Source organism: Oncorhynchus tshawytscha, linkage group LG06 (genome assembly GCF_018296145.1).
Source record: "Oncorhynchus tshawytscha isolate Ot180627B linkage group LG06, Otsh_v2.0, whole genome shotgun sequence".
NCBI lineage: Eukaryota > Metazoa > Chordata > Actinopteri > Salmoniformes > Salmonidae > Oncorhynchus > Oncorhynchus tshawytscha.
In genome coordinates, this window is record NC_056434.1 from 30,048,900 (window position 1) to 30,063,751 (window position 14,852).

Sequence of the window (14,852 nt, forward strand, 5' to 3'; positions counted from 1 at the left end):
GCAACTATCACTCCTTTGTTCCAATGGCACATTGTGTTAGCTAATCCAAGTTTATAATTTTAAAAGGCTAATTGATCATTATAAAACCCTTCTGAAATTATGTTAGCACAGCTGAAAATGTTATTCTAATTAAAGAAGCAATACAACTTGCCTTATTTAGACTAGTTGAGTATCTGGAGCATCAGCATTTGTGGGTTTGATTACAGGCTCAAAATGGCCAGAAACAAAAAACTTTCTTCTGAAACTCTTCAGTCTATACTTGTTCTGAGAAATTAAGGCTATTCCATGTGAGAAATTGCCAAGAAACTGAAGATCTCGTACAACACTGTGTACGACTCCCTTCACAGAACAGCACAAACTGGCACTAACCAGAATAGAAAGTGGAGTGGGAGGCCCCGGTGCACAACTGAGCAAGAGGACAAGTACATTAGAGTGTCTAGTTTGAGAAACAGATGCCTCACAAGTCCTCAACTGCCAGCTTCATTAATAAACTGTTGTTACTTCGACGTTGTCTGCATCTGGGTCTTACCTGAAATGTGATATTTATGGAATCATGCAGTAACTAAAAAATGTGTTAAACAAATCTAAATATATGTTATATTTGAGATTCTTCAAAGTATCCACCCTTTGCCTTAATGACAGCTTTGCACACTCTTGGCATTCGCTCAACCAGCTTCATGACGTAGTCACCTGGAATGCGTTTCAAAGTTTATTTGTGGAATTTCTTTCCTTCTTAACTTTTTATGGCTGCAGGGGCAGTATTGAGTAGCTTGGATGAAAAGTGCCCATATCAAACGGCCTGCTCCTCAGTCATAGTTGTTAATATTTGCATATTATTATTAGTATTGGATAGGAAACACTCTGAAGTTTCTAAAACTGTTTGAATTATGTCTGTGAGTATAACAGAACTCATATATGTAGCAGGCAAAAACCTGAGAAATTCCACTTCCTGTTTTTTTTTCTGGAGGTGGCAGATTTTCAACCAAGTTCTCATTGAAATTACAGCGAGATATGGATGAGTTTTCACTTCCTACGCTTCCCACTAGATGTCAGCAGTCAATAGAACGTTGTCTGATGACTCTAATGTGAAGGGGGGTCGATTGACACAGGAAATAGACACCACAGCCATGAGTGGACCATGCTTTCACCAGGTGCGTTCACAGATAAAGGACCTGCGTTCCATTGCTTATTTGAAGTCATTCTAATTCTCCCGTTGGAACGTTATTCAAGATATATGTAAACAACATTCTAAAGATTAATTCAGTACATCGTTTGACATGTTTCTACTGACTGTTATGGAACTTTTGGACATTTGGACATTTGGACACATGTTATAGTGGACGCGCTTTGTGACTTTGGAATTGTTTACCAAACGATGTACTGAATTAATATTTAGAATGTTGCGCTAACCAAAGTAACTAATTGGACATAAATAACTGACAATTTCGAACAAATCAAGCATTTATTGTGGACCTGGGATTTCTAGGACTGCATTCTGATGAAATTCATCAAAGGTAAGGAAACATTTATCATGTATTTTCTGGTTTCTGTTGACTCCAACATGGTGGCTAATTTGACTAATGTTCTGAGCTCCGTCTCAGATTATTGCATGTGTTACTTTTTCCGTAAACTTTTTTTGAAATCTGACACAGCGGTTGCATTAAGGAGAGGTATATCTATAATTCCATGTGTATAACTTGTATTATCATCTACATTTATGATGAGTATTTCTGTTGAAATGATATGGCTATGCAAAATCACTTGATGTTTTTGGAAGTAGTGAATCTAACGTGCCGATGTAAATTCAGATTTTTTTTATATAAATATGAACTTTATCAAACAAAACATGCATGTATTGTGTAACATGAAGTCCTATGAGTATCATCTGATGAAGATAATTCAAGGTTAGTGATTAATTTGATCTTTATTTCTGTTTTTTGTGAATGCTATATTTTGCTGGAAAATGGCTGTGCTTATTGTGGTTTGGTGGAGACCTAACATAATCGTTTGTAGTGCTTTCGCTGAAAAGCCTATTTGAAATCGGACACGTTGGTGGGATTAACAACGAGAATAGCTTTAAAATTATGTAAGACACGTACATTGGGGCAAAAAAGTATTTAGTCAGCCACCAATTGTGCAAGTTCTCCCACTTAAAAAGATGAGAGAGGCCTGTAATTTTCATCATAGGTACACTTCAACTATGACAGACAAAATGAGAAAAAAATCCAGAAAATCACATTGTAGGATTTTTTATGAATTTATTTGCAAAGTATGACCTGCTCAACTGTAAGTGCTGTTATTGTGAAGAGGAGATGGCTCAGCCGCAAAGTGGTAGGCCACACAAGCTCACAGGAAGGGACCGCCGAGTGTTGAAGCACGTCATCACAAGAACTTAATGAAATAGGTTTCCAGCCACACACAAGCCTAAGATCACCATGAGCAATGCCAAGCGTCGGCTGGAGTGATATAAAGCTCTGGACTCTGGAGCAGTGGAAATTTGTTCTCTCGAGTGATAAATCACACTTTACCATCTGGCAAATCTTGGTTTGGCAGATGCCAGGAGAATACTACCTTCCCCAATGCATAGTGCCTACTGTAAAGTTTGGTGGATGAGGAATAATTGTCTGAGGATGTTTTTCATGGTTCGGTCTAGGCCACTTAGTTCCATTGAAGGTAAATAACACTACAGCATACAATGACATTCTAGACTCTGTGCTTCCCAAAAAATGGCGTGGGACTTAAGGTACAAGTATATCCTTTCTGCCAAATGAACAAGCCTACAACCTATGGCATGTGTGGTAAACCGTGGGGTGTTGGGTTGAGCATGCAGAGATTGACACAGAGACAGGGAGGCTTTAGTCAGAAAAACAACTTTACTTAAGACAGAAAATAAATATGTCAAAAAAATTACTTAGGTTTTGCTCAGTCTTCCTTCTCTCTCTTAATTGGTGTCCGTCTCTCCCGCGGTGTGCCATCGTGCTCCTTTTATTTAACCTCTACGGCTGGTTGGCACTTTCCTCTAATAACATCCACTTAGCTGGGCCCCCGACCTGTGGATGACAGAGAAAGAGAATCGCTGTAAGGACAGCGGGTGACACGGTCATTCGTGTCCTTACCTTGTGCCATCCACACAAGGGGGGCATGGTCAGTAATCAGGGTGAACTTCCCGAGGAGGTAATACTTGAGGGTGTCCAGGGCCCACTTCATGGCGAGGCACTCCTTCTCGACAGTTGAGTATTTCTTCTCCCTCGGGAGGAGCTTCCTGCTGACATATATGATGGAGTGCTCCTCTCCCTCTTGGGAAAAAACAGTCCCAACCCCGGTGTCAGACGCGTCTGTCTGGACCAGGAGGTTTTTTAGAAGTCTGGGGTGACGAGTACCGGGTGCGATCATCCTTCAGGGCCTGGAACACCGCCTCTGTGTCCTCCGTCCATCACACTGTCTGGGGTAGTCGTGCCTTTGTTAAATCTGTCAGGGGAGAAGCTTTTGCGGCAAAGTTAGGTACAAATCTACTGTAGTAGCCCGCTAATCTCAGGAATTACTTTACCTGCCTCTTGGTTTGGGGGACCGGTCATCCCCTAATGGCAGCAATTTTTTTTCTTGGGATTTCACATTTCCCCTCCCGATCTGATATCCCAGGTACTCCACTTTGGCGTAGCCCAGCTTGCACTTGTGGGGGTTCGCAGTCAGACTTGCATCCCTTAGCGCATCACCCACGGCCAGTAACTTACACAGATGTGACTCCCAATTGTCACTGTGCACAATTATGTCATCTAGATAAGCCGCAGCATACTCACTGTGCGGCCGCAGGACTCGGTCCATGAGCCGCTGAAATGTCGCTGTTGCCCTGTGGAGCCCGAAAGGAGGAACCCGGTAGTGGTATATTCCCCCCCTGCCAGTAGCCTTTCTTCAGGTCCAAGGTGCTGACGTATCTCGCCCTCCCCAAGTGGTCGATCAGTTCGCCCACCCGGGGCATGGGGTAGGCATTAAACTTACTGACCTCGTTCAGGCCCCGGAAATCATTCCAGAAGCGGAAGGTTCCATCCGGTTTCGGAACCAACACTATGGGGCTAGACCACTCACTGTGTGACTCCTCCAGTACCGCCATTTCTAACATTGTTGTCACTTCCCGCTGGATGCCACCCTCCGGGCTTCTGGTATCCGGTATGACCGTTTACGCACTTTTTCTCCCGAAAGGGTGTGGATCTGATGTTCCACGAGGTCTGTGTGCCCCGGCACCTCGGAGAACACGACCGTATTCCGCTGGACCAACTCTCTGAGCTCCTGTTGTTGGGTCGGGCTGAGATCTTCCCCCATTGCCACTTCGACCAAGGGCGGGCCCTGTTGTGGCCGGGTCCACGTTAAGCACAGCGCCTCGCGTGAGTGCCATTTCTTCAGTAAATTCACATTGTAAAGCTGGAAGGGTTTTCTCCGCCCGGTTGGCGGACCTTATAGTTGATGTCGCCTACTGTTGGAGGAAATTATAGTTGAAATGATTAATTATGTATACATTTCAATTAGAACCATTTATTTTAATACTATTATGTTGTGGTATGAAATGTATGGGTTTTTAGTTAAACTAGGACTGAAAATGTAGTTAAAACGAATTAATTGTCTGTACCTTGCGGGTTTAAGGAAGAGGGATGGTATATCTTTTCAGACAGATAAGAATGTTCTTTGATGTTCCATTAGTGGAGAAGAGTATATCTTTTAGACAGATTGGAATGTTTGCTTTATGAGGGGAGTAGGAGACAATTTCCAGACCTGAAGACACTGTGCTATTGTGTGGATCGGAGAGAGTGTGAGAAACTGATGACGTCATTTTTATCTTCTCTCTTTAAAATGTAATGTTCTTTGTATTTTGGGTCAGTACTCTCTTGAATTAAACGCTGTTACCTGACTTTTAAGACTGGTCTCGATCTATTTCATGCAAAAATGATAAACTTACAACTTATTATGAAATAGATAGAGTGTGAATTTGGTTTTGGCTACAAAACATATAGGAGTTTAGAATTCCTCTAACACCTACCCACTCAATGATGTCGTAGCGCCCATGCCACATAGACAGGAATTGATTCTCCGTGGTAGGGATCAGCACCAAGACTTTCTCACCGAGTTGGAACTCTCGTGGTTGAAGCGTTCCACCAGCCCGTCAGTTTGTGGATGGTACACACGGGTCCTCACCTGTTTGATTCGTAACAGATTGCAGACATCCTTCATCATACGAGACATGAACGCGGAGCTCTGGTCCATCAGGATTTCCCGTGGAATCCCCACCCGGCTGAATAAATGGAAGAGCTCCCGTGCAATACCTTTGGATGCCGCCGTGCGTAGCGGAATTGCCTCAGGATACCGGGTGCCGTAAGCCATGATTACCAGGATGTATTGGTGTTCCCTCACGGTCTTCACCAAAGAACCCACCAGATCCATTGCCACCCGCTCGAATGGCACTCCTATAATGGGCAAGGGAACCAAAGGGTTTCGATACTGCACCCTCGGAGCTGTGATCTGGCACTCAGGGCAACTACGGTAGTAGTCCTCCACGGCGCGGTTGAGTCCTGGCCAGTGAAACCGGTTCCCGATCCACTTCCTGGTTTTCTCCACCCCCAGGTGTGCCCCAAGCAGGTGGGTGTGGGCAAGCTGCAAAACAGTCCTAACATACTGGCTGGGTATGAGTAATACGTCTTTTGTCTCCCCATTATGCTTTACTACCTGCTTTACTAATTATGCTTAATTGCAAAGTGGGGGTAGCGCCAATCACTTATCCCAGGTAACAGTACGCCATCCACCGCCATCACCTGGGCCCAAGCGTTCTGGAGATTTGGGTCTTCTAATTGGGCCGTCCCGAACTGACCCGTGAGGATTCCCTTGTCGGGATGTCCGTCTAGAGCCTCCACCTCCATAAAGGGGAGCCTGAGGTCTTCCTCACACGGTGGCTCGCTTGTCGGAGCGGGGTCGCCTCCCTTCTCCGGGTCCGACTTGGGCCCAGTGGACACCTCTTGTGGCGGGGGTTGGATGGCACAGGCCACCGTCTTGTTTCCTTTTCGTCCTACCTCCCGTGCTCGCCTCCCCAGGTCCCTCCTCCACAGTTCCTGGAAGAGAGGGCAGTCTCGACCGAGGAGAATGGATACGGGTAGGTTAGGCACAGCTCCCGTGCGCATCTGGCACTCCCCCTTTGGGGTGGTTATCCTCACGGCCACTGTTGGGTACCTCTTTGTGTCCCCGTGTACAGAGGACATTGTCACCTCCTCGTCCCCCGGTTCCTCCTTCCCCTCTCATGTGAGCCACTGCGGGTGGGCCAGGGTCACCATGCTGCCGGAGTCCAGCAGAGCGCTGGTGTTGATGACATCGATTCGTAGCGGAACCATCGGAGGAGCCGTCTCGGTGTGCGCCCAACAGGAGGTGACGTAACTCACCATCCGGGTTATCCCCAAGCTGGGGGGTGCGGAGGGCATGGCCTCCTCCCGGCCGGGACAGCTCCACGAGAGGTGCCCCGGCTCACCTCACTCATAGTAGCATCTCTGATTGGGGTCCAGCATCCGCCGGCGTCGTCCGTTTGGGTCACCCTCCTGCTTCCCAGCCTCGGCTGGTCCAGTCCGGGCCCCCTTCAGCTCCTCGCCTCTCTTTGTGTTGGTCGCCTTCCTCAATTTCTCCAGGTTCTGGGGGTTCTGCATGCTCATCGTCTTCTTCATCTCGTAGGGCATCGGGAGGGACTGTACTTGCGTTAGTAGCCAGCCCATCTGCGCACGGGGGGACAGGGTGGGATCAAAGGCCCAGTCGTTGACCAGTTGTGCACAGCGTGCGAGATTGAACCCATAACGGCTTAGTATCTCCCGTTTGAGTCCCTCATAATTCACAGCCTGGTCAGTGTTCAAATCAAAGTAGGCCTTCTGGACCTTCCCAGAGAGGTAGGGTGCCAACAGGCTGGCCCACTGGGGCTTGGGCCATCCTTCCCGCTGTGCCGTCCTCTCGAAGGTGCACAGATACGACTCCACATCATCTTTCTCCCTTAACTGAACCAAGAACCTATTTGGGACAGACTCCTGAGCCCTCCCAATCCAACTGGACTACCTCCACTAACAGGTTTTGTTGGTGCTGTTCCTCCAGCACTTGCTCCTGGAGAGCCTGTTGCTTCTGCTGGCTGAGGATGAACTGAACCACCAGCTCCTCCATGGTAATCTCCGCACACTCGACCCGACGGCACCCAAATCTATTGAAGTGCCCGCATTCTCCACCATATGTGGTAAAGCGTGGGGTGTTGGGTTGAGCGTGCAGAGATTGACACAGAGACAGAGAGGCTTCAGTCAGATAAACAACTTTACTTAAAACCTCTCTGGGATATGTGGGATGCTAGCGTCCCACCTGGCCAAAAGCCAGTGAAAATGCAGAGAGCCAAATTCAAATAAATTACTATAAAAATCAAACTTTCATGAAATCACACATGCAAGATAGCAAATTAAAGCTACCCTTGTTGTGAATCCAGCCAATACGTCAGATTTCAAAAAGGCTTTTTGGCGAAAGCAAATGATGCTATTATCTGAGGATAGCACCATAATAAACAAAGAGAGAGAAGCATATTTCAACCCTGCAGGCGCGACAGAAAGCGCATAAATAAAAATATAATTCATGCCTTACCTTTGACGAGCTTCTTCTGTTGGCACTCCAATATGTCCCATAAACATCACAAATGGTCCTTTTGTTCGATTAATTCCGTCGATATATATCCAAAATGTCTATTTATTTGGCGCGTTTGATCCAGAAAAACTCTGGTTCTAATTTACACAACGTGACTACAAAATATCTCAAAAATTACCTGTAAACTTTGCCAAAACATTTCAAACTACGTTTGTAATTCAACTTTAGGTATTCTTTAACATAAATAATCAATAAAATTGAAGACGGGATGATCTGTGTTCAATACAGGAGGAAAACAAACTGTAGCTAGTTTTCTGGTCACACGCCTCTATCTAACAGTACACTTCAAGTTACCCTTGTTCTGGATGGCCATACTTCTTCATTACACAAAGGAAAAACCTCAACCAATTTCCAAAGACTGTTGACATCCAGTGGAAGGGATCGGAACTGGAAAAAGGTCCCTTATAAATCTGTATTCCCAATAAAAAATAATCGAAAAGAGAGTGACCTCAAAAAAAAATCTGAATGGTTTGTCCTCTGGGTTTCACCTGTGTGAATCTTGATTGCATTTGCATTGATGTCAGAGTGTTTAGAGGGACAATAGAGCCCTGAGTACCAGGCTACCAGCGACCTGATGGTCGTGAGCAAGTTGGATACTACCAACTGTCCAGAGTGCATAAAATTAGATTACCATGACTCAACGGTGTGGCGGTAATATGTCACCGCAACAGTCCTAATCCCACCACAACAGGCTGATATTTCAAGAGGTATTTTCAAACAGCTCTTACACTAAAAGGACATTATCATCAATTTCACAGTATTATTCCAACATCATAGTGTGGACAATATATATCATGCACAGGAAAATCATGTTTTTGACTGCACTTGGCCTTTAAAATTATTTTAATGACTTTAAAGAATCAATCAGCAGTATAAACAATAACAAAGTAGGCTCCCTTCCCCTGTTTGGTCAAAAGCTGAGGAATGGGGCTGGAGAAATGTACAAATTCATGATATCCATGACATCGACATTTTGGGCTATATATATATGTCACAATTTTCGTAATAATGGTCGGACCAACTTAACAAAACAAAAAACAATAAACGAACAAACCGCGACTACAGAGGTGCTATGTGCACTAACTCCAAACATTAACAATATCCCATAGCCCACAGGTGGAAAAAATGCTACGTAAGTATGATCCCTAGTCAGAGACAGCGATAGCCAGCTGCTTCTAATTGGGAATCATACCAAAACCCCAACATAGAAAAAACAATCCAGAACTAGACTAACCCCCCAGTCACGCCCTGACCGTACATATTCTTTATCCCCTTACACTGTGTATAAGACAGTAGTTTTGGAATTATTAGTTAGATTACTTGTTGGTTATTACTGCATTGTCGGAACTAGAAGCACAAGCATTTCGCTACACTCGCATTAACATCTGCTAACCATGTGTATGTGACAAATTTGATTTGATTTGATTTGATTTGATTTGACCTTTTCCACCATAGAAAATAAAGGCTCTCTATGGTCAGGACGTGACAATATAGTTCTTGTTCACATTGACTTTGTTTTCAAACATTGGAGTAAAACAAGCTTATATTTTGGGTTCTGATGGGGTACGACAGTTGACCTAAGCTCATGAGGCATTTATAAATGATATTCTTCAAGAATCATTGGTTACATATCATTAATTTATAATTTCCAAAAAATGAGAGAACTGCTGATTAACACTTTAATATGTATAACATTATATAACTAGGCAGAAGTGTATTAGGCCTCATCTCATAGGGTGCAATCAAAATCCCCTGAGTCGAACATTAAGGCACTGTATGCCAGCCTGCCCTGACATTGACTTTCAACCTCCCAATAAAGGAGTTACCATGGTCAGCAGGGGGTCTGGAATGTGTGAACTGTACAACTGTTGAGTCTAAATGGACCTTTTTGCTGCAGAAGAAAACCTGAAGATATGCAGTAATTGTTAAAAGATCCCAGCTATCCAATATCCCTTTGCCATTTCTGAACTTCCCAGCAGATTATTAAGGCCCCCTGCAGACCTGTTCTCCACAAGTGCACTGGCTGCACACTTACTATGGTCTTCCTTGCTGGCCAGGAAGTCATTCTGACACTGAGGGAGCTGGTAACCATAATCCTGCTCCCACCCCTACTGCCTCTAATTGGTGAAAATTCAGAGTACTTTCACTGCTAGTCAATTTACTTCAATAACAGTGCATGATTTCTCTTCAGCTATTCAACTCAAAACATGATGATGAACTAAAATGAATATTGAAGCACTGCTATGCTGGTGTAGCACATGGGGATGTGTGAAACTTACTACTCACCTGGCGCGACTGGTAAGACGCTTCGGGAGGACAGTCACATCTGCTATTAAAAGCAGAGGTCCGGGTTTTAAGACTCTGTGTGAGCCAAATCAGGGGGAAGCGGTACTCGCTAAGAAAGCACCATTACATCCTTTACACTGGCAAGTCCCTTTTGTCTAGCATCAATCAAGATAAACAGCACTTATTAGCCTTTAGGTTTCAGATATTCTGTTGCTTGTGAAATAATCTAAACTCTCTCTTAGTCAGGTGACAGGAGACGGGTGCCTCTGGTCTGGAGCTGTCTGTCAGTGAGCGCTACACTGCTGTATTGTGACAGCTCTGTAAGTCATCTCTCTATGCACAGGGGGATAATGAGGGCTTTTACACAGGCAGCAGAACACATGGCAGGGTCAGGCCTCTGCCTGGTGGCACTGCACAGAGATCTGAAGAGATTACACAAACACACAGTCATGCACTTTCAGTATGTACGCACGTGCCGTCGAGCACACCCACACACACGCACGCGCACACACACTCACACACACGTACAAGCACACAAACAACTATTGCGTAAGTACTAAATGACAAGAGGCCTGGCTTTGATCATGAAATCCTTTCTCTCTGATCACATTACCTATCAAAACTACCTTTGGAAGACAACACAGTGTTTCAATGTAGTCAGCTATTATTCCAGGTACTGTGGATGCAGAGACATGGAGCTGTACTAAACTGCATATTTGAGCAAACACATGGAGTTCACACTATGTCAACAACATGTAGTTCTGCAATGGTCATATACCCAAGTCAGTATGAGAAACACATCCAGTGTGTTAAGCTGTTTAATGATGATGATGTCCGACTATTTCTTTTTTATATGAAAATAGGCAAAGCTACTGTATTCAGTCCTTTGAAATGACTGCAAGCATTGAGAATATTTTGCATCTTAAACAGAGCAGTTCAGTTATTCATAGGCTTCTTTATAAGTGCCTTTATGGTAGACACAGATACAGTGTATGATGCTGCTATTTTCCCGTAGTAGAGTGAGTTTTACTGCAGAGAAGCGCCTGGTTGTCGTTGGCATGAATGAGTCCCATTTTACTTGCACCATGCAAGGCCACAGTGACTGGACACAATCGGCCCAGAGAAATAGGGCTTACATGTACTGACTAACTTATCCTAAGATTGGTCCTTTCCCAATACAAAACCTATCATCTTTGATCCAAGCAAGCCTATATCAACTGTATATATCTTTTCACCTTTTCCAGGATTTGTCCATGGAGACCTCTCTATATGAGAAGGGAGTTCAGTGGGCAGACAGTTTTTGTTCTGGTAAACATCTGTGACAGGGCCACCAAAGACTACCCGGGCATGTACAAGGTTCCCATAGTGATTGTGGGCAACAAGAGGGACTCCTCACAGACAGACAGTCCTCAGTAAGGAGGGTAGACCCCTAGCCCTCACAACAGACTGCCACTTCTATGAGGTTTCAGCTGCTGAGAACTACCAGAGTGTCCTGATGATGTTTCACGGAGTAATAGACAGGATACCTGAGTACATGTCTGCCATAAAGAAGCCAGCTGGAATCAAGGGCATCGTGAAAAGCATGTCTGCAGATTTTTCCAGGTGACGGACAGATTCTCTGTGAGACTATGTCACAGAGAGGAAAGCATTGTATACCAGGGATGGGCAACAGCGGATCAATTTCCAAAAACAAAAACAAATATATTGATGTTTTTTTGGGGGAGGAATTCAGTTTGGGTTTTAACTTACTGTTGAATTACTGTTGAGAGTTAGAATAGTAGCAACTTCTAAATGTTACATCAGCAGTTCTTCTCTTGTAATGTCAGTCACTGAAAGTCACTCAATTACCCCATCTCAGCAAACATTTATTTTATTGGTAAGTAAGTCAGCCATTTATCTAAACTTGTAGTAATCATGGTTGAATTACCAACCAGGGGCCCCCATTGATTTTGTTAGTCACTCTCACTCAGATATCAAATATTTCTCTCCTTTGGAAATGTGTGTAGAATTGCAGGAAATTAGCTGTAAAACTGCTTATTTTTCTCTCCGCCATATAGCAAAATGAGAGGAATTGCATGAATGTAGTTATACAATTGTAAAATCTTCTCTCTGTCTCATGGCAAAACTTGTAGAATTGCTGAAAATGTACTTTAAAGCTTATGCTTTCCCTCTCCGCTGTTATTTTTTAAAATCAAATTACTATTATCCTCAACCCTCAATCAATTTTTACAGGACAAGCACTTAACAACTTCATACACAAACAGCACCTTTTTTTAAACCAACGTGAGCACATTTCATGTCCACATTGTTTGTGACCAAGGTAGAAATGAATACAATTGTAATGAAGCTCAGTCATCATACAGTACAAAACACTTAAGATACGTATATGTATACATGTATTTCAGTATAATGTATATTACTATACTGAAATGAGATACTCATGACAATTCATTTTTATTGTTATGAGCTGAATAAAAACCTTTCACCTTCATCTTATTGAATTTATGTATGACAGGAATACTGTAATCAATATTGTGCAGTATAGTATGTGAATTACTCTTCTTGTAACAACAGCAACCAGTAGAGTAGCAATTTTAGACAAAAGGGAAATGAATGGAGTTTTTGTTATGTAGGGTTTTTGAAAAATAAGGTATGTGGTAAATACAGGCTTAGGAGATCTTATACATTCATCAGCTAATGTCACTTTTTGTGATTTAAAAAAATCATTTATGTAATCAAAACAAGCACATAAAGTATGTAAAGTACATAAAGGCTTCAGATTTATAAAGGTCATGTTACCTGATTATATTATCTCATAAAACAAAACATATAAGATTATATAAGATATAAGCCTATGCTAACCTCAGACTTTATTTTCGGCATGTGTCCAAAAACCCATTATTTCCCTGCCAATTTCTCCCATAGGAGTGGCTGAACAAAGCAGAGCTATAAAAAAAATACGAACTAATTTCCGGTTCCCTTTCAGTCGGTCAATTGGTATAACAAACTATGGGTAGTCAACAACCAATCCTATTCACCTGAAATGAACTGAAATCACACCTACGGGTCAATGGATGCCGAGCCCACCTTCGGAAGCCCCACCTTCCTTTCTATAATACCAGGGGTTGCATCCATTTCCTCAGTTCTTCGCTTTTCAGCTCGCCTACATGAAGAACATGTCACATAATTTACAAACTTTTCAAGCACACAAAGGCTACGCGGTTTGGCTAGACTTAGGTGTCTGTTACTGAGGAGAAAGTACTCATCCCCCTAGAGTTGCAAGTTCTGTGTCTTGGTATCGTTTTCTATGTTTGCTACAAGATAACTACTTTTTGCTCTGCTTGTGTAGTCACTGCTTTCTTGCTTGAGAAGGATTGCCAGTGGTAAGAATAAGTTCAAAACGGCTAACCAGACAAGTTTGAATCTCCGACCATGCCCTATGGCATGTTGTTCACAATTAAAATTAAAGAAACTCATGAGTGCTTTCCTGTTGCCTGTGGAAACACGCTCAAGTTGCCTTGGCTCAAACCAGTTTGTGTGACCAATGTCTCCGGCTTGGTTCAACTTCCATTGGGAGTAGGGCTAACTTTGTGAGGAAGATTGGTGGTCAGAGTTGATAGTGGTGTCATCCCAGCTGACTGTGGCTCATTACAGTTTCTCTGGCAGAGTTCAGAGTCTAGATTCTGGGGATGATATACTATCCCCAATTGGCTCTGGAAGGCTTTTAGAGTGTGAATCAAATGACATCAGTCTGGGTTAGCCTGAATCCCCGACTTTGGATTTAGCAGGGGAGAATGAACCATTGGTGGTAAATGGGCCTTTGATGGCGTGTTCTCCCCCGCAGCGGAGTTCCTCCAGTTTTGGGGGAAGGTATTTGCCTCCTGTCCCTGCAGCGGTGAAGCATCACTTACCCCTGTTTAAAGATTTCGCCAATGAGTGGCAAGTTGCTTCGCTAATGAAGCTAAGAAGGGGGTTAATAATATCACTGTTCTTCTGAATAAAAGCGCCAGTTCTTGAGATTCCTGAGAGGGACAAGCAGATATATGGATGAGCCAGTTTCTACAACAAGAGGCCCTCTTCCGCAAGCATTTATTCTGACAACAGTGTTCCCAAGCAGCGCGGTTAATGAGGGCAGGTTACTGGATGCTGAGGAACCTGGTGTTCCATCCAGGGGGAATGCACAGTTTCACCATGGGTGATGAGGATGGTGACTAGGGGAACGGTATGCAGTTCACTATGCATCCTCCTCCTTCTCATGGCGTCATTATGTCAATGGTCCCCGAGGTCCTAGCGCTTGTCTTGACAGGATATTTCTTCTCTACTTCAAAAGCAGGCTATTTGGGTGGTTCCCTGCGTCAGAAGTACAGAGCCTTTGGTACAACCAGTACTTCGTAGTTCCCAAGAGCGATGGAACGTTGCGTCCCATCCTGGACTTGTGTGTTTTAAACAAGTACCTCAAGATTGTAAGTTCCAAATTCTCACACTATTGTAGTCAGTGCGTCCCAGCAATTGATTCACATCCATAGAGCTGAAGGATGCATATTTTCATGTGCTACTGTATACATTCTACCCATCGACCCCATCTTTTCTATGGTGGTGGAGGCGGCTTTGGCACCATTGCAGTGCCAGGGGATCTGAGTTGTTTGACTCCATCTCAGCACATTCAGTTTCTGGGTCTCGTTGTGGACTCGGTTCTGAATCATGCATTTTTGTCCCAACAGAGGGGGGTTGCTGTCTGGCACAGTTTCAGCTGGGGCACTCATTTTTGCCTGTGGTTTTTGGGTCTGATGGCCTCTATGATACTTGTGGTGCCTCTGGTACTTCAGTTGATGCATCCGTTTCAGTGCTGGATGATTGCTACTCGTCTGGAT